The following is an 18180-nucleotide window of genomic DNA, read 5'->3' as shown; positions in this document are numbered from 1 at the left end:
AAGTCTTCAGTCCCTATTTCTCACTTGAAGGGAACCCTCCCGCTTCCCGCCTATTTCCCTAGTAGAGACGGAGCTTGATGATGCTATTTTCTGCAAATGATGTCTTCATGACCATGCCCCTCACTGTGCTGTGACGTAAATCACTGCACTGTGCTTTTGTGGGCGGAGCAATGACAACACACATCGTGCCACCTCACACCCTCCTCTGGGTGGTAAGTTTCAAAATGTTGATAAGTATGGCCTATTTACAGCATCTGTTGCAATTCTTGAAGGCATGGTGCAGTGATACATACTGATAATAATCATCATCAGATTATATCTATACCAGCAAAAATATATATATATTCGCAATAATAATGTTTATATATAGGCAGTGCCAGATTAAGGTACACATGAGCCTGGAGCTGAAATTTCTGAAGGGCCTATTGTGTGCCACTGCAGGGAATGTGACAAGCGCTGTGTTGGTGTGACTAGTGATGCGGGGGCATGACCAGTGTGGTGTGGGTGTAGTCTAGACAAGGAGTCTGGCATGTGCAGTGGGTGTGGCTAACTTCATAGAGGGCATTGCTACATATAATACAGAAAGCAACTCGGGGACTGCCATATTATACAGTTGCAGTGACCACCATATAATGCATTGAGCATCGCAGTGACCACCATATACAGTAATACAGAGTGCATTACAGTGACCGCCATATAAAACAGAATTGCAGTGATTGCCATATAATACAAAGAATATCAGTCAGTACCTGTCATATAATACACCAAGCATCCAAATGACCGCCATACACAGCTACACACCATGGCCCCTGCAGTGGGATAAATCAAACAACAAGCTGCTGGTAGATCTATCTCTCTATACAGAGACAAACGCAGTATTTCTAGAGGGGAGTTTCCACATCATGCCATTAAAATGGACATGACTACCATGCAAGTGGGTGTGGCTATAATTTTACCTAATTTTAGGACACAGCTACATCAAATGTGATGCCTTAAGCTGGGTACAGACTTAAGTCACCCAGTGTCCGACTGGCAGTCCTGCCGACCGAGCGGCCAATTTGGTAGGTGTTACACAGCCGCCGATTCAAATCCCAACAGTGCTAGCCCGACACGGAGGACATCCTGACAGCAGAGGTAAGTAATCCAACCCTCCCCTCCCCCTAACCCTCCTTTAGGGGTGCCTAACCCTAACCTCCCCCCTATTGCCTAATCCTAACGCCCTCAGTTAACTTCTAAACCTAAACCCCCCTCCCTAAACCTAACCCTCCCGGGGGGGGTCCCTAACCCTGACCTCCCCCTAGTACCTAAACCTAAACCCCCTTCCCCTAGCCTAACCCTAACCCTCCCCGGGGGGTGCCTAACCCTAAGTCCGCCCGGGGGGGTCAATAAACCTAACCCCCCCATTCCTGGTTTCCTAGATACTTACCTCCGGTGCTGGACGATCGGTCATTGTCCTGTAGGGGTCCCGGCGTCGGGATTAACATAGGTGGCGGTATTTCGACTGCCTATGTTAAATCCCCTGCCGGGATTGTAGTGTCAGGATTGAGACTGTATCATAACTACATCCCATTACACACCATTGGCCGCTTGATGTCTAGAAAGACATCACAACTGGATGGGCATTTAATTTGCATTGTTGGGTGTGTGCATCGTCAGCAACATAGCGGGTACACACTGGCTGTTATGTGCCCGATATGTGAAATATCGTCTAGTGTATACCCAGCTTAAGGCTTAAATGGGCAGTATTCTAATTAAAAAAAATACATAGATAAGATACTCACTGGATTCTGTCCCAGAGCAGGTTCCTCTTCCCTGCACCCCCAGACAAACCATCAGGCACTGAATCTGGTCTCCTTCTCACGTGGACTCCAACTACTTGCACACACTCTTTTTTTTTTCTCTGCTCACTTGCTAAATGCTGACTCCTTCTTATCCCATTCATTGACCCCTGGCAGAACTGCTACCAGCAGACTGAGAGCAGAGCCCTGCAGTCTGCTGTGCTGTGAAAGATTCCATCTCAGGCTGGCTGTCACGGAATATGTTACTGCAGGGGCCTGTCTGACCTAATGAGTGACAGCCCAGATCGCATTACTATACCTTGCCATCTTTCTTTTTCACTACCAGTCCCAGAATGGTGGTGGAACTTAAACGATCTGAGGGGGCGGAGCTTCAGGTGGTTTGGGGGCGGGGCTTCAGAATACATGTTGAGATGCTTCAGTCTGTCCGGGGAGCTTCAAACGGACCTGTGAGTAGGCGGGGCTTCAGAAGGCATGGGGGCTGTGGTATTTCTGTGTGAATGGGTGCTGTTTCAGCCCATGCATGCAGCTGGGAGGTGAGTGATCGGGGTGGTGACAGGAGCTTAGAACGATAAGACGGGTGGAGCTTTCGTGTGGTTTGGAGCGGGGCTTCAGAATGCATGTTGTTGGATGCTTCAGCCAGTCTGGGGGGCGGAGCTTCAGACGGACCTGTGATTAGGCTGGGCTTCAGACGGCCGGGGGACTGAGGTATTTCTGTGTGAATGGAAGCTGCTTCATACCAGGCAGGAAGTGAGTTATCGGGGTGGTGACAGGAAAAAAAAAATCCTGTCAAATCTGAGGATGCTGTGGGCCTATTTGCATGGGTGGGCCTGGAGCTGTAGCTCCATCCGCCTCATTGTTAATCCGGCCCTGTATATAAGGGACAATTCTATTTTGCCGTGAGCCACCTCGCGGTGTAAGTGCGGCTATATGCCGCACTTACAGTACATCCAGCTTGGTGGATTTTGGAAGCAAACCCATAGGGCTGCACAGAGCCGTAACTAGACTTTTTGGTGCCCTGTGCTAGAAAGCAAATTGGCACCCCCCATTTTTCAAATAGGGACACAACACCCCCAAAAAAGGGGAATGGCTTCATGGGGATGGGCCAGGGAAGAGACAGGGGAGGGCAGGAGATACAGGGGATGAAATAAGAGGAAGCTACAAGTGAGAATGATAATAAACAGAAAATTGGCACCCCTGAACAGCGCCCCTTGTCCTGCGGTGCCCTGTGCCACGGCACAGGCTGCACTACCATAGTTACGGCCCTGGGGCTGCATACAAAAATCCATGAATCCAGGGAGAGGTGAGGTGGCGTAGCTGGTGTTTTCACGTCGTTACTACTTGCCCCCTCGTGGCTAACTGAATTGACTCCATGTAGTGCTTTACTCCAAAAGGACTAAAATAGCTTATCTGAAATATACAAAAAAAAATTATAAAAATGTCCGTCCCCTTCCCCATATCTCCCAACATGACCCTCTCCAGGAGGGACACAATGCTCTGGTCCTGGACTTCCCTGGTAATTTATGATTGATGGCGGCTCCAGAGGTGAGGCTGCAGTACAGTCCAAAATTCAAATAGGGGAGTCACACCAACTGCCAGTGAGTCCCATCCAGTGATGTTTGGCAGCGTGTGAAATGACAGTTGGTGTATATCCCCTATTTGAATTTTGAACTGCGCTGCAGCCCCACCTCTTACCAGGGAAGTCCAGGACCAGAGCATTGTGTCCCTCCTGGAGAGGGTCATGTTGGGAGGTATGCCTTCCCCAAAAAACTAAGCGACTGCCGACACTGACAATTTCAATTGAGTGGGCAAATTTAAATGCCTGCCCAGTTGTGATGTCAGGCCAGACATAACAAGCAGCCTATTGGTAAAGATGTATACTGAAGCTTACAAATCGTCAGATCGTTCTGTTGATTGATCTATCATTGCAGTGTGTACCCAGCTTAAAAAAATCACGCAGACATATTGATGCTTATTGCCAGCGGCATATTTAGTTTAGTATCACAGTGATACTAACAAATATGCCGTTGATATTTAACATTACTTAACTCTCCGGCGAGTTCCAGCGATGTCCCCCTCCATGGCGGCATCCTCCACTCCACCTACCGCTGCCAATTACGTACTTTAGTGTCATGCGCATGGCCGGCGGCCAGTCTGCGTATGAAAATAACACTTTCACTCGGTGGGTACTCTGAGCTTCCTGGAAAGCTATGCTGAAGCCGGAAAGGCTGTACATAGCTGGCGTAAGAAATACAGTGGCAAACAGCAGTAATTTTAGTTTTCCGCTGTTAAATACTAAAAGGAGGACACAACCCATTTAGCGAGTGCTAAATGGTTATATCTCGCTAAATGGGACCTCAAATCTTGTATTGTGAGGGGGTCGACAATACTACAGTTGAGCATGAATCACGTCATTAAGCAACGGGGGGCCCATTGGGAGACTTGTCTGCTTTTCCGGGTGTCTGGGAGAGCCACAAGAGATTCAGCAGAGTAGGCAAGTATGTACTACTCCCCACTGGTTCTGGCAATGTTTCATTATTTCACGTGTACCCAAGCTGTATCTTCTGTATTCTTGACTGACCTATTAAAACTACAAGAAAAAGGCCAGGGAGATGTCCATAGGCCTATCCTCAATGTTATCTTAGAAATGGAAATGCACAGAGGGGAATGGAATACAATTGTTTTTGCTTGCCCATACGCACCTTATCCCCCGCTCTAAACTGACAGGGCGATAATTGGGTAAAGTGGCTACACCTGTTTAAAGTCCTGTTTATCAGTTTGGGAGCCCAACTTTTTGTCGATTACTGCTCACGACTGAAGTAGGCAGAAATCATGCTATTGCACCCGTTGGCAGGAACAATTGAATAGATGCCGTTGAGTGTATTAGTGATGTGGATAGGGATTGAATTCCCCAGCAGCTATACAGTTCTGAATGAAGGAGTCAGAGGAGATACGTGGAAGGAAGAAAAAAAAAAGTAACCCGACAGCACCAGCCAATGGGGTAGATGTATGATAGCGGCACTTAACGTGCCGCTATACTGCTTCCTGCTTCGCCTCTTTACCGAGGCGAAGCAGGAAGCACTACCGATGAGATGTAAGAACATCTCATCGGCCGAAGAGGGGGAGCGTTAACTCCCCCCTCCGGTGCTACCCGCTAGAGACAGCAGCGCATCAGCCTAGTGCTGATGCGCTGTGTCTCTGTCCCGGCTGGCTCCACTGAGCATGCACGGGATCTCGTAAGTATCGCGAGATAACCACGCGCAGCCTGGAGCCGGCAGCAGCCGCAGCAGGGACAGCGCTGTCCCTGCTGTGGGGATAGGCTAGCGCCAGGCTGTAGCTGTCGATAACGACAGCTACAGCTGGCAGAACGGTCATGCGGTATAACCGTTCGTACATGGCCCTGCTGCTCGGCGCTGCTATCTTGTAGATAGCAGCGCCGATAATGAAGGCAGGGGCCCAGACCCCCAATCATACATCGGGGAGAAGCGGTATCAGCGCACCTAACATGCACTGATACCGCTTCAGGGCTTCATACATCTCCCCCAATGACTGGTACAACCGTCCAAAACACTATCTATCTACTGTATATGAAATAAAAATTGCAGTGTGTACCGAACATAGAGATGGAAGCAGAATAAAAGGGAAGCAGTTATTAAAAAAATGTGTACAGTGTTTGTGTATGGTGAACGTAACTCCTGTTTATTTAAGGCACAGGTTCTCAAACTCAGTCCTCAGGACCCCAAACTATTCATATTTCCCAGGTCTCCTCACAGAATCAAAAGTTAAATAATTATTAGCGATCTTTTAAAATGTGTCAGTGAGTAATGAATACACCTCTGCACCTGCCAGGTGACCTGGAAAATGTGACCTGTGTGGGGTCCTAAGGACAGGGTTTAACGTAGTTCCTGTTTACCTTAGTATGCCGAATGTGCTGAAGTGAATGTGAAGTCTCCGCCCTCCAATGTCGAATCTGCAGCCTGCTACACGCACACATGATGATGATGATGCTACGAGCTGCTGCCAGAAGTTATATGTGCAGCCTGGGCAGCAGCAGGTGCTGAGTGCCAGACAGTGCAAGCTTCTGCTGCCGGTGAGTGCGGGCTAGGGACCTGCTTCTATGCATGAGCTAGCCATGGCTCTGCAGCTCCCGGAGGACGGCACTGCCAGCACTTACTAAGCTGCTGCTGCTCCCCAGCTAAGAGCCTGTACTGGGATGTGGAAGTTGCCCTTTAAACATAGTTTCCCTCTGTATGTATTAACTTTGATTTAGCATAATAAAAACAATGTCATTTAGGTGAAATGTACATGCACAGTAATCCTGCTGGTTGTATTCATAGACAGTTTTTCTAAACAAATTCCTGTAACGTTTACATGTTAGTGTAATATAAGAATAAGTGCAAACTGAAAATGCTGCCCACTGCCCACATTTGTTCATACTTACCCGATGGTGGTTGAATGACTTCCATGAAGGATAAGCCCAGAGTGCAGTTAGTGTATAAATGAAATAATTTCGCGCTGTTGCCCTCCAATGTATGCCATGAGATTCCATTCATTGGTTTGTTTGTATTGCATTTGCTTTGCCAATGGTAAGGGTTTTTCTACTTCAGGGTCCATAGGGTATCCACAGGATACCTTGGGGGTATAGGTGTGACGTCAGTCGCAGGGCACCAAAGAGTTAAGCTTTCAGCCTCCCAGGATGCACTAGGTCCCCCTCCTATACCCCGCCCCCGGGCCAAGGCACCTCAGTTTAGTTTGGTGCCCGGCCGGAGTCGGGTGCACCTGTTGGAGTGGGGGCTAGAAGAGCCCCTGAAGCTTTTTCTTCATGCAGCTGTGGCTGCACATCTGGATGAACAGCATGGACAGTCAGTCCTGACGTCCATGCTGTCTTCCCTACACCCCGCCGGTACCAGAACGCCGGTACTGATCCGGGGATGCTGGTGGGCGTCTGGGGTCACAGCTAGCGGTGACCCCAGATGCTCCGGACCATGGCCGGATTCAAGGGGGACAGAGGTAAGCAGCGGGGTCCCGCGGTGGGTCCCCGCTGATCACATGGTCCTAAGTCCCCAGGCAGGGGGCTCCCTGGGGACTGGCTGCAGCGTGGAGCCAGGCGACCAACCTGCGCTTCCACTACCCCCTGGGACAGCGGACCGCAGCAGAGCGGTAGCGCTGCGGCGTCCCAGCGGTTAAATGCATGCCAGGGGAGCGTGCCTTCCCTGTCTCACAGCCGGCGCCTCCCCCGCTGCACACAGCCCTCTCTGCACTGTGCTGACTGGTCCTGTGTCAGCGCTCCTCCCCCAGGCCAGCTTCTCTCTGCTCCTCGGCGGCCATCTTCTCTGCAACGCATGGTGAACGCTGCTGGAAGTCTGGAAGGAAGCATCGTGGTCTGGGTCCCCCCGCATACCTCTCCTCCGCTGTGGCTCAGGTCTGTGTATGCAGCGCTGTGTCCTACCAGGCCCTGTGTCTGTGTAGTTGAGTGATCAGCGCTGTTAGTGCAGGAATTGTTATTTCTCTGCATTGTATGTGACTGTGCTAGCGCTGCCTGTAACTTTTCTTCTCTAAACTGTCAGCTTTATTACTGTCCCTGTTCTTTCTGCTAAAGCCCTTGCGGTGCGGTGCTGCAGGGTGGTCTCTCGCCTATTTAATACTTAATTGGTGAGAGAGGTCACATACGTGGTGCCATCATGTCTGAAAGTGATTTTCCCCTCCGGCTACAGTGTACCACGTGCAAAGTACCGTTAGCGGAGGGGGAGGGTAGCGCGGAGGGCCTTTGCCGGCAGTGTTTGTCCATGGCGCGGCCTATTACGGTTACAGCACCGGTACAGGAGCCGCCCTGGGCTTGTTTCGCTCAGGCGTTAACAGCTTTAGTGGGCCAGTTAGCTCCGCAGCCCGCGTTTACTCCGATGGGTTTGTCCCAGCAGTCTGTGGTGTCGTCACCCATGCAGGGGTTCCCACGACAATTGGTGGTACCCCACAGTCTCCCTATTTCCCCGCTCCCGGGTTCTCAGGAGCCAGCGTGGGTTAACTCCCTGACGAGTTCTGTACAGCACTTGTCGGATGTGTTGCAAGGGGAGTCTGTGATGCGGCCTCATAAAAGGCCGGTGGCGTCTCTGTCCGCTCCTTATGAGGATGACGAAGGGACGTCTGATGATGGGGAGATTCTGGATCCTTACGATCAGGAACCTCTCCATACTAAGGACGCTGATGCTAAGTCCAAAGTATATATTCCTGGACTTATTCGGGCGGTCCGCACAGCCTTGGTGATTGAGGACGAAGTTCCCCCAGCGGCTAAATCTAAGTATGCCTTTTTCAAAGATGTGAAGGGCGATGCCACAGTCTTTCCTGTTTCGGGTCAGTTGGTGGACCATTTAGAGGAGGCGTGGAAACAACCTGGCAAAAGATACCAGCCGCAGAGACGCCTGGCGGTGGCTTATCCGTTCGCGGATAATTATTTTGCTAAGTGGGAATCCCCTCCACAGGTGGATTCTCACGTGACCCGTCTTGTCCGTAGTGCCACATTGCCGATGCCATCCATGTCCTCCCTTAAGGATGCTACGGACCGCAAGGTAGAAATCTGCCTGAAGTCCGCTTATTCCCTTGCAGTGGGGGCAGCACGGCCGGCTATGGCCATTTGCTGGGTTGCCAGAGCGATGGAGCGCTGGGCGGATTTATTAGAGGCTTCTTTTGAATCCGACTGTCCGGCCGAACAGGCGGAGTTGATTGGCAATCTCCGTGATTCGGCCACCTACATCAACGAGGCGGCTCTAGACATTAGTACTCTGGTGTCTAGAATTTCTTCAGCAGCGGTAGCTGCTCGTCGCACCTTGTGGCTGCGATCCTGGAAGGCGGACGCAGATTCTAAGAAAGGTCTGGAAGCGTTGCCGTTTACCGGAGAAGTTCTCTTCGGTCCGGATCTGGATAAGATTGTGGCCACGCTGGCGGCAGCCAAATCTGCTTGTCTCCCGTCGGCCGCTGCTCCTTCTGGTTCTGGACCATCGTCCTTTCGGTCATCTAGGGCCCAGGGCAGGCCCAAACCACAGTCGTTTCCTCGACAGGCTGGCCCTAAGAAATCGGTCAAGCCCCGGAAACAGGCATGGAGTACCAGACGTCCGGCCCCCAAGCCAGATGACAAGCCTGCGGCCTGACGGTCCGGGTCTCCCCTTGGGGGATCCCAGGGTGGGAGGCCGCCTGCTGCAGTTCTCCCGGTGTTGGTCGTTCACTACGACAGACACTTGGGTTCTGGAGGTGGTCTCCCACGGGTACGCCCTCTCCTTCCGGCACAGACCCCCGGCTCGATTCTTCACCACGGGTCTACCATCAGACCGGAACAAGGCTACGGAGCTGCGGAAGGTATTGCACACTATGCTCCAGGCTGGAGTTATAGTGCCTGTTCCATTCTCCCAGAGGGGCCAGGGTTTCTATTCAAATCTATTTTTGGTACAGAAACCCAATGGGTCATATCGTCCGATTCTCAACCTCAAAGCACTCAACAAGTCTTTGCGGGTCCCGAAGTTTCGGATGGAGACCCTACGGTCCATCATTTTGGCGCTGGAACCTGGGGACTACATGGTGTCATTGGACATACAGGACGCTTACCTGCATGTCCCTATTCTTTTGCGCCATCAAGAGTTCCTTCGGTTTGCAATCCGCAGCGACCACTTCCAGTTTCGGGCGTTACCTTTTGGCCTGGCGACAGCACCACGTGTTTTCACCAAGGTGATGGCGGTCATGGCGGCTTCTCTGCGGCTGCAAGGAGTCCGCATGTTGCCGTACTTGGACGACCTGTTATTGGTGGCAGGATCTCCAGAGCTCCTGTTACACCACTTGGACCTGACCATTGCACTGCTGCAACGGCACGGCTGGCTAATCAACTGGCAGAAGTCCACTCTAATCCCGTCTCGGAGGATTCTGCATCTTTGAGCCTTATTGGACTCGGGACAGCAAAGGATCTTCGTGACGGAGGACAAGATCTCTGCTTTACAGTTAAGGGTGCGCAGTTGTCTGCACAGCCGCCGGGTGTCCTTACACTCGGCGATGAGGTTACTGGGCTCCTTGGTGTCGGTGTTCGACATGGTGGAATACGCCCAGTTTCACTCCAGACCTCTGCAGCACCTGATCCTGTCCAAGTGGAACGGGCTGCCTCAGTCTCTGAAGTTCCAGACGATTGTGCTCACCCCGGAGGTTCGCCTGTCCCTTGCGTGGTGGTTAAAGACGACCCACCTCAACAAGGGACGTCCGTTCTGGGTTCCAAATTGGGTCCTGTTGACAACGGACGCCAGTCTTCGGGGCTGGGGAGCAGTTTCGGGTCCACACTTGTTCCAGGGCAGGTGGACGCCGACAGAAGCGGAGTTTCCAATAAATATCTTGGAACTCCGTGCGGTCTTCAATGCTCTCCTGCAGGCACAGCGGTTTCTCCGGGGTCACCCGGTGCAGGTCCAGTCGGACAATGCTACCACCGTGGCCTACATAAACAGGCAAGGAGGAACTCGCAGTCGGGCGGCTCTCGTAGAGGTCTCTCGGATCCTGGTTTGGGCGGAGCGCAATCTTCCGGCCATATCAGCGGTCTTCATCCCGGGAGTGCTAAATTGGGAGGCGGACTTTCTAAGTCGCCAGGACGTTCATCCAGGGGAATGGTCCCTGCACCCGGACGTTTTTCAACTACTGGTGGACAGGTGGGGTCTTCCAGAAATCGACCTCATGGCGTCCCGGCACAACAACAAGTTGCCGGTGTACGGGTCTCGCACAAGAGACGAAGGGGCGTCTCTGGTGGATGCTCTGTCCGTCCGGTGGACGTTCAGGTTCGCATACCTGTTCCCTCCGGTCTCCCTTCTTCCACGGGTGATCCGGAAATTCAAACAGGAAGGAGGGACGCTCCTGTTGATAGCTCCCGCGTGGCCCAGACGGCACTGGTTCTCAGACCTTCAGGGTCTGTCCGTGGACAGTCCTCTGCGGTTGCCGCTACGACCGGACCTTCTGTCTCAGGGTCCTTGTCTTCACCCGGACCTGACTCGGCTGTCTTTGGCGGCGTGGCTGTTGAGCCAGCCATGTTAAGGTCCAGGGGGTTTTCCAGCTCTGTAGTGCGTACCATGTTACGAGCTCGGAAACCGTCTTCCGCGAGGATATACCATCGCGTGTGGCATACGTTCTTCCAGTGGTGTCGACCGAGAGGTTATGCACCGCGGGAGTTTCGTCTGTCTCGGATTCTCGCCTTCCTGCAAGCGGGACTAGATCATGGGCTTCGCCTTGCTTCTTTGAAGGTACAGGTTTCGGCCCTATCTGTCTGGTTTCACCGTAGGATTGCTACAGTCCCGGTTGTGCGCACCTTTATGCAAGGTGTTCTCCGTATTCAGCCGCCCTTTGTTCCACCTGTGGCGCCTTGGGATTTGGCTGTGGTCCTGAGGGCTCTCTAAGGACCGCCGTTTGAACCACTGGGCTCAGTGGATATTAAATGGCTAACAGCTAAGACTGTTTTCCTTCTGGCCGTTGCTTCAGCCAGACGTGTTTCTGAGTTAGGGGCTCTTTCTTGTAGACCCCCTTTCTTGGTTTTTCATGGGAACAGGGCAGTGCTCCGCACTCGGCCCGAGTTTCTTCCCAAAGTTGTTTCCCAGTTTCATATTAACGAGGAAATAGTTGTTCCGGCCTTTAACTCACCGGGTCTTTCCGTGGGTGAGGCCTCTTTGGATGTTGTGCGGGCCTTAAGGACTTATGTTGACCGCACTTCTTCGTTTAGGAAGTAGGACACTTTGTTGTCCTCTTTGGCTTCCGTAAAAAGGGTTGGCCTGCTTCAAAGCAAACTTTGGCAGCCTGGATCCGTATGGCTATTTCTGAAGCTTATCTTCATGAAGGCCTACCGGTCCCTCCTTCTCTGAAGGCTCATTCCACTAGGTCTGTGGGTCCTTCGTGGGCAGCTCGACGTGGTGCCTCGGCAGTTCAGATCTGCAAGGCTGCTACGTGGTCTTCTGTCCATACCTTCGTGAGGTATTACAGGTTTGACACCTTCGCCTCTCAGGATGCTTCCTTCGGGCGGCGGATTCTCCTTTCTGCACAGGAGCGTCCCCACCCTTAAAGGATACTGCTTTGGGACATCCCCAAGGTATCCTGTGGATACCCTATGGACCCTGAAGTAGAAAATATGAGATATGGTAAGAACTTACCCTTGTTATCTCTATTTCTACGAAGTCCATAGGGTTCCACAGGACTCCCGCCCTGTCGCACCTGTGCTGCAGATGGGCTTTGCTCTGGTCACCGGTTTTCCGTCTCCCTCTGGTGAGAATGTGATTCTTGTATGTGTCCAGATCTTTGTTCTCTCTCTTCCTTCTCCTCCTCCGGCCTATGGCTTGGTAACTAACTGAGGTGCCTTGGCCCGGGGGCGGGGTATAGGAGGGGGACCTAGTGCATCCTGGGAGGCTGAAAGCTTAACTCTTTGGTGCCCTGCGACTGACGTCACACCTATACCCCCAAGGTATCCTGTGGAACCCTATGGACTTCGTAGAAATAGAGATAACAAGGGTAAGTTCTTACCATATCTCATATTATTTGGTGACCACTAATATTAGAGGAGCATTAATCCTCCAGATTGTCAAAGTAATTGCCATGTGCTTTGTTGTTAGAGTCAGTTGATGGAGTTGCAATGAGCTTCATGAATATTTTATGGTATTTTTAGTGTGGATTATGTTTTTTCTGTTCCACATAAATCTTTGAACTGAAAAGTACTGTAGAAATCATGAATTTTGAATTACACAGTACACTTGCTTGTATATATTTAAAGGCTCTAATTTAGTTATAGTGACCTATGCAATTGCTATGAAGCTAGGTGACCAGATGGGTACCAGACTATAGATATTAAGATAGATACCAGAAGTTAGACAGGCAATAGATCGAAAGGCACTTACCCCCAATGGTTCGGGTTAGGCACTAGAAGGGACGGTTAGGGTCAGACACCTACCCTGACGGTTAGGTACCAGGAGGGAGGGTTAGGGGAAAAAAAGGTGACTTTCTGACCCTGTCGACCATTTGTACCTGCTGACTTCGACATATTGCATGTCTAACATATTGGGGGAGATGTACTAAGCCTTGGAGAGTGATAACGTACCAACGAATTAGCTCATAACTGTCATTTTTCAAGCACAGCCTATAAAGTGATAGTTAGGAATTGATTGGTTGGTACTTTATCACTTTCCAAGGCTTAGTGCATCTCGCTCCTGGTGTCTATCTAGACTAGGGGTGGGCAATAAGCAGCCCCGCAGCTGTTGTAGCACTACACAGCCCAGCATGCCCTGCCACAATTTTGCTATTTGGCCATGCTAAAACTGTTGCAAGGCATGCTGGGATTTGTAGTTCAACAGCTGGAGGGCCACTTATTTGCCCACCCCTGATCTAGACATTGTCGACCTTTTAACTGTCTATCGTTTATACCACACTTGACCAGATGTCCATAATTCTGTGGACTAATCCTGTTTAGGTCCTTTGTTCACTTGTAAAGTGTCCTAAAAAAAAATGTATTGACGCAATTAAAAAATTAGTACATATGGCACTTTTTTTTAAGGAACAGAGTGTGCTAGTAATTTTAGGTGGTTAATGTCACACTAGTGAACAGAGAGAGAAAACTGGTTAAAGATGTTTGCTGGAGCCATGTTTGCACATTGGTTATTATTATATAACTAGCTGTCACTTCTGTCAACAAGTGTCGGAAACATACTTGAATTGACTTACTGATGAGTTCTGAATCCCAGTATGATCATTAGGCAACAATATGGTGGGGGGTGATGATGTCATTAATTACTCTGATATGATGGTAATTTCTGGGGAATGTTTGTAGGTCATAGATCGTATAATATGTTGATCATTTGTTAATAATATTGTAACGAGATCTGGGAATAACTACTAGAGAGTGTTACATGCTCTATTTTCAATTTAGTCAGCATGGACAGGATTGACATATTTATAATAAGCAAGAATTTATAATACCAAAATGGAAAGCATAAATAATAACTAGCTAAGCAATGGCCACAATATAATAACAGTGCCAAGTATGGAGTAGAAAAAAGGGTCAATTGTATATCCAATATCATACCTTTTTTTCTTTTCGATCATGTTTGTTCAATTAAATTTTTTGACTAGAAAAAACACATTAAAAACAATATAACAATCTAAATAATGTCTCACTAATTACAAAACAAACAATACTGAAGATCCCTTTTGACAAGAATGGAGATTAGAATAACAAAGTAAATAATATAAGCATTTCTGCAGTTCTCTCACCAATATTTAAATCAAAATAAATATGCAGCGTTAAAACAGAAAAAAAAAAGAAAAGAACCAGGCGCCCCATGAACATCATGTAGGATCAATATTTTCTTCCTCTAATGTGTAGGTACACTCAGTCCATCTGGACCAAATACTTAAAAATGTATAGTCCATTCTAGCACCCTGCACATGTCACAACCCGTACAGTTCCTCTTTCCTGGGGTGACGCTCTCTGCTCTGGTGCTTCTAGCTCACTCGGCTGAAGCAACAAACTGCCTAGATACAGACCAGAGTGTGCTAGAAGCACCAGAGCAGATAGCGACACCCCAGACAGGAAAGAGGAACTGTACGGGTTGTGACAGGTACAGGATGCTAGAATGAACACCATGTAAAAGCAAAAACACACATGGCTAACCTTTTCCTTAACCAACCTTACCCATTTGTGTAAATTGGGGCCCACAGAAGCTATTCAATTTCTAGCTATATAGCAGTGAAGTGCGGTGAGGTCAATGGCTGTGGAGGCACACATGGAGATGGGTGTGAGTGCTGGGAGCCTGCCTCTCCTCCTACTCACTGTAACTCTCCCTTCACGACACTTAAGCTTTAATTTCTATTAATTCTGTGTCTTCTCTTGCTACTGCTGACAGCTCTGATATCTAAGCACTGTAGTGCACTTCCTGATCACATGACACATCCTAAGTGGCCATCAGTGCTCAAGGCACGCCCACCATACTCAGAGGCATGGCTCTATTCAATGTCTTTCTGTGCAGCTTACTGCCTGTGGAGTGGCCCTGCCCCCAGCTCTACAAGCAGTGTCTGACTATACAGGAATTAGTCTGATTTTTCATATTCAAATATTTAGAATTGACATATCATACATGGAAGGGGGGATTCAATTAGACGCGAAAATCCCAGATTTCGCTGTAAATTTTCACATGAGCGTATTATGCAATCCTAATCCCGGAGTTATAGCGCATGCAAAAACTCCATAGCCGAAAACTGTCAATGTTTTTACAATCTCAGAGCAGGTGAAAAAATTAGCAAAAAACCTATCTTTGACTAAAGATGTGGGGACGGTTTAGAACCCTTTGGAGACATACCCCCCTCCTAATGACTAATTAGGCAAAAATACATTTTAAAATAGCTTAACTCCCCCTAATAATGACATGTAATTTTTGGGGTGGAAATTTACAAAGTGTTGGAAAATGGATTTAAAGTTCTGAGTCAGGTATTTTGGGGTGCTGTATGGATGGGATGGGAGTTTTTAAAATTGCAGGTAGCTGCAGCAGGTGTATTTTTAACATTTTTAAAAGTGCACTTTATAGACACAAAATATACTAGCACCTATTTTAACTACAGCAGTTATTTTCTCCAAATAATATTGCTTTTTATCAATTTTACACACTTATTCAAATATGCATATAACCACCATTTCACACAATTTAAGAACTCCAGATACTTTTATTATGGATATTAATACATTTCTATATTGATTTCCTATGTCATTTGGGCTTTTTATGGGTTGCAGACTGATTTCCACAATATGTTCTGTACTTTTCGCTAGTTTCGCCATGTGCAATTATCGCACATGTGCATTTTTGTGTCTTTTGTAATTGGATAGGGCGAAAAAGGGGAACACGCATTGTGAAAAAATGCTAAAATATCCCAAAAAAACTGGCGAATAGTGCGAAAACTTCTCCGACGTTAAGTTTTTGAATCTGGCCCATGGAGTTTTAGAAAAAAATGTATCAGTCCGATGGGGATCAAAGTGTCTTCATTAGTAATTTTGTGGAAAAATGCATAAATATCGCTCACAGTAAAGGTCCCCCCAGGAATTTCCAGCTAACCCCCAGGAATTTCCAGTTAAAACACTCCCAAACCCTCTGCATTATTAATTGTGTAATCTTTGCATATGACAAGTGGTATTGAACCTAATTCCACAACCACCTAATTCTTTTCAGCAGGTTTTGTGGCTGGTTCTAAATACAAACGCTTAGTAAATCTGGGGTTTTTATACTTCTATATGGGGAAAACATTGATGGTGCTTTGATTGTATACCAAAGTATGGTTTTCGGTGGTTTGGGCTGTAGTAAATCAGTGGGATGCAATCCCACCGGTCAACTGCTGAAAAATCCCAAAAATCGCAAAATGTGTGTTTAGTAAGTATACCACCAGACCCTGAGCTATCCTTTAAAGTGCAAATTTTGGCATAAATGTTTTGCTGTATGCTCCACACTACAACTGAGCAAGTCATATTATCACTTGACTTTTTCAAGTAGGTATACATTTTATCTGCATATAGCCTTACATTAAAAAAATCACCTTAGCTTACATTACTTTTCTAATATATTTTATGACATCAATTTTATTTTAGGGAAAAATAATGTTCTTTATGTGGAATTTTTGTATGTATAATCTGCATAACATTTCTCTTCTAATTATACACTACATTGTATAGGTAGCAGCTATCTGACCATTCCTTAATACATATGTAAAAGTGCACTACAATATGTGAAACGGAAATCTTTTGAGAACAATTAAATGACGACTTATTTAGATGTATTCTGATCTATGGACACTAGATGGCAGGTGAATTGTATTGAAAATTTGAATCTTATGGTACTTTTTCGTAACCCCTTGATGTGTCAATGTAATCAGTAGTATTTTACATTAGTAAACTAATTTTTACAATTTTGTTTTTCTAGTGTGAATGCAATAGAAAATTGGGCAAAATTTAGCTTGTTTCAAAATAGTCACCAAAACAACAGACATGTCAATGTATTGTTTCCCAGGGATTTCCTTTTAATATCTCAATATTTATGACTGGTCAGATTTTCATGAATATACACATAAATATCTCTAGTTTTAAATAACATTATTTGTTAGTGATATCCAGAATTTCTTTCCATAGAGCTGTACATGTTTATCAGATGTAATATAGCATACATGTTGATATTATATTTGATGAATAAAATTCTTTTGGACAGGTCTGACACCCTTGACAGACATATCGTTGGTACACACTGGCCGACGGGCACACAATATATTGGCCGATCATTTGATTGGCCAATATGTCTGCCAATGTGTACACAGCATAAGAAAGGAAAAGCTTCTTGTACTTGTCCCATAGCTCGCCCTAAAGTTTTTTTTAAATAAGAATTGGGTGACAGAATGCATCTACTATGAGTGTTTATATTATAATAGAGGTGAGCGATCCATTTTATTGTACTGGCTATTCGTAATGAAAGAAAAGCATATGGTTATATTCTATAATACAATTTAGGTAATGATGTATTAGATAAGTAAATGATATTAGCAGAACAGTGTGTTCCATATCAAATAACAGTTTGTTGAAGTTAACAGTTTACCTTGCTGTATCACAAACAAAGATGAACAATGAGTATGTATAATGAAACTATCCTTTAATTGAATCACAGCAGGCACTCTCACCCATCTATACCGTCTGATTTATTAATGCCAGTGCAGGCCTTTTGTCTGTATGTCTCCCAAGAGACGTCTCAAGTGCTCTCTTCATACTCCATGAAACCGAACATTAAATCTATTGTTATATTTAGTCAATGTGAGCTCAGCATAGAACCAATATTTCTGGTTACCTGAGACTGAGAAAAAATCTGTAATTGTTAAGGAGAATTGTAGTATTATTCTCTTTTGTAAATGCCCCGAATATCTGTATACAGCTTTATTACAGTTATATTGTGATTTCCTGCTCCCTGCATTTACAGCAGCTGCTGAATTAACATCTTGAAGAGAAAGTATAAACTTGTAAGTTTAGATAGTATGGGGCAGCAACTGTGCCATCCCCAGGGCCACGGATCAGCTTGCACACCCCTAATTACGGCCCTGTGCATGGCCGTAGCTATAGTGGGTGAAGGTGGTGCTCTTGCTATGGGGCCCAGAAGCATAAGGGGCCCCTGACCCAGGTCATTGTTTACCAAGTTTGCGGAATTGCCTGCTATGCAACTGGGTCTGGCCCTCTGCCCTGCCTGAAAAGGGGACTCGTCAGCGCTCATCTAGGTGGGGGGGTCTCTTCCTCTCATTAAAGCTGTGAGCAATGCGGTGAGACTACACCAAGTCCCAGAGATAATTCACCATTGTGCACCCCCTAACTCTGTCTTAAAGA

The 18180-nt window shown here is 47.4% G+C and overlaps 1 protein-coding gene across 3 annotated transcripts in view; it reads left to right on the top strand.

Moving 5' to 3' along the window:
- The first annotated feature begins 5761 nt into the window (after positions 1-5761).
- Positions 5762-18180, top strand: part of AOPEP (aminopeptidase O (putative)) — a 562421-nt gene continuing 550002 nt past the window's right edge. For all 3 annotated transcript variants that reach the window (XM_088470083.1, XM_088470081.1, XM_088470080.1), the window contains exon 1: positions 5762-5886. The gene's annotated coding sequence lies outside the window, so the exon portion shown is untranslated. The remainder of the gene's footprint in view (positions 5887-18180) is intronic.

This window comes from Taudactylus pleione, unplaced genomic scaffold (assembly GCF_031769625.1).
Source record: "Taudactylus pleione unplaced genomic scaffold, aTauple2 ptg000095l, whole genome shotgun sequence".
NCBI classification, from domain to species: domain Eukaryota; kingdom Metazoa; phylum Chordata; class Amphibia; order Anura; family Myobatrachidae; genus Taudactylus; species Taudactylus pleione.
This window is presented reverse-complemented; position numbering and strand designations above follow the sequence as displayed.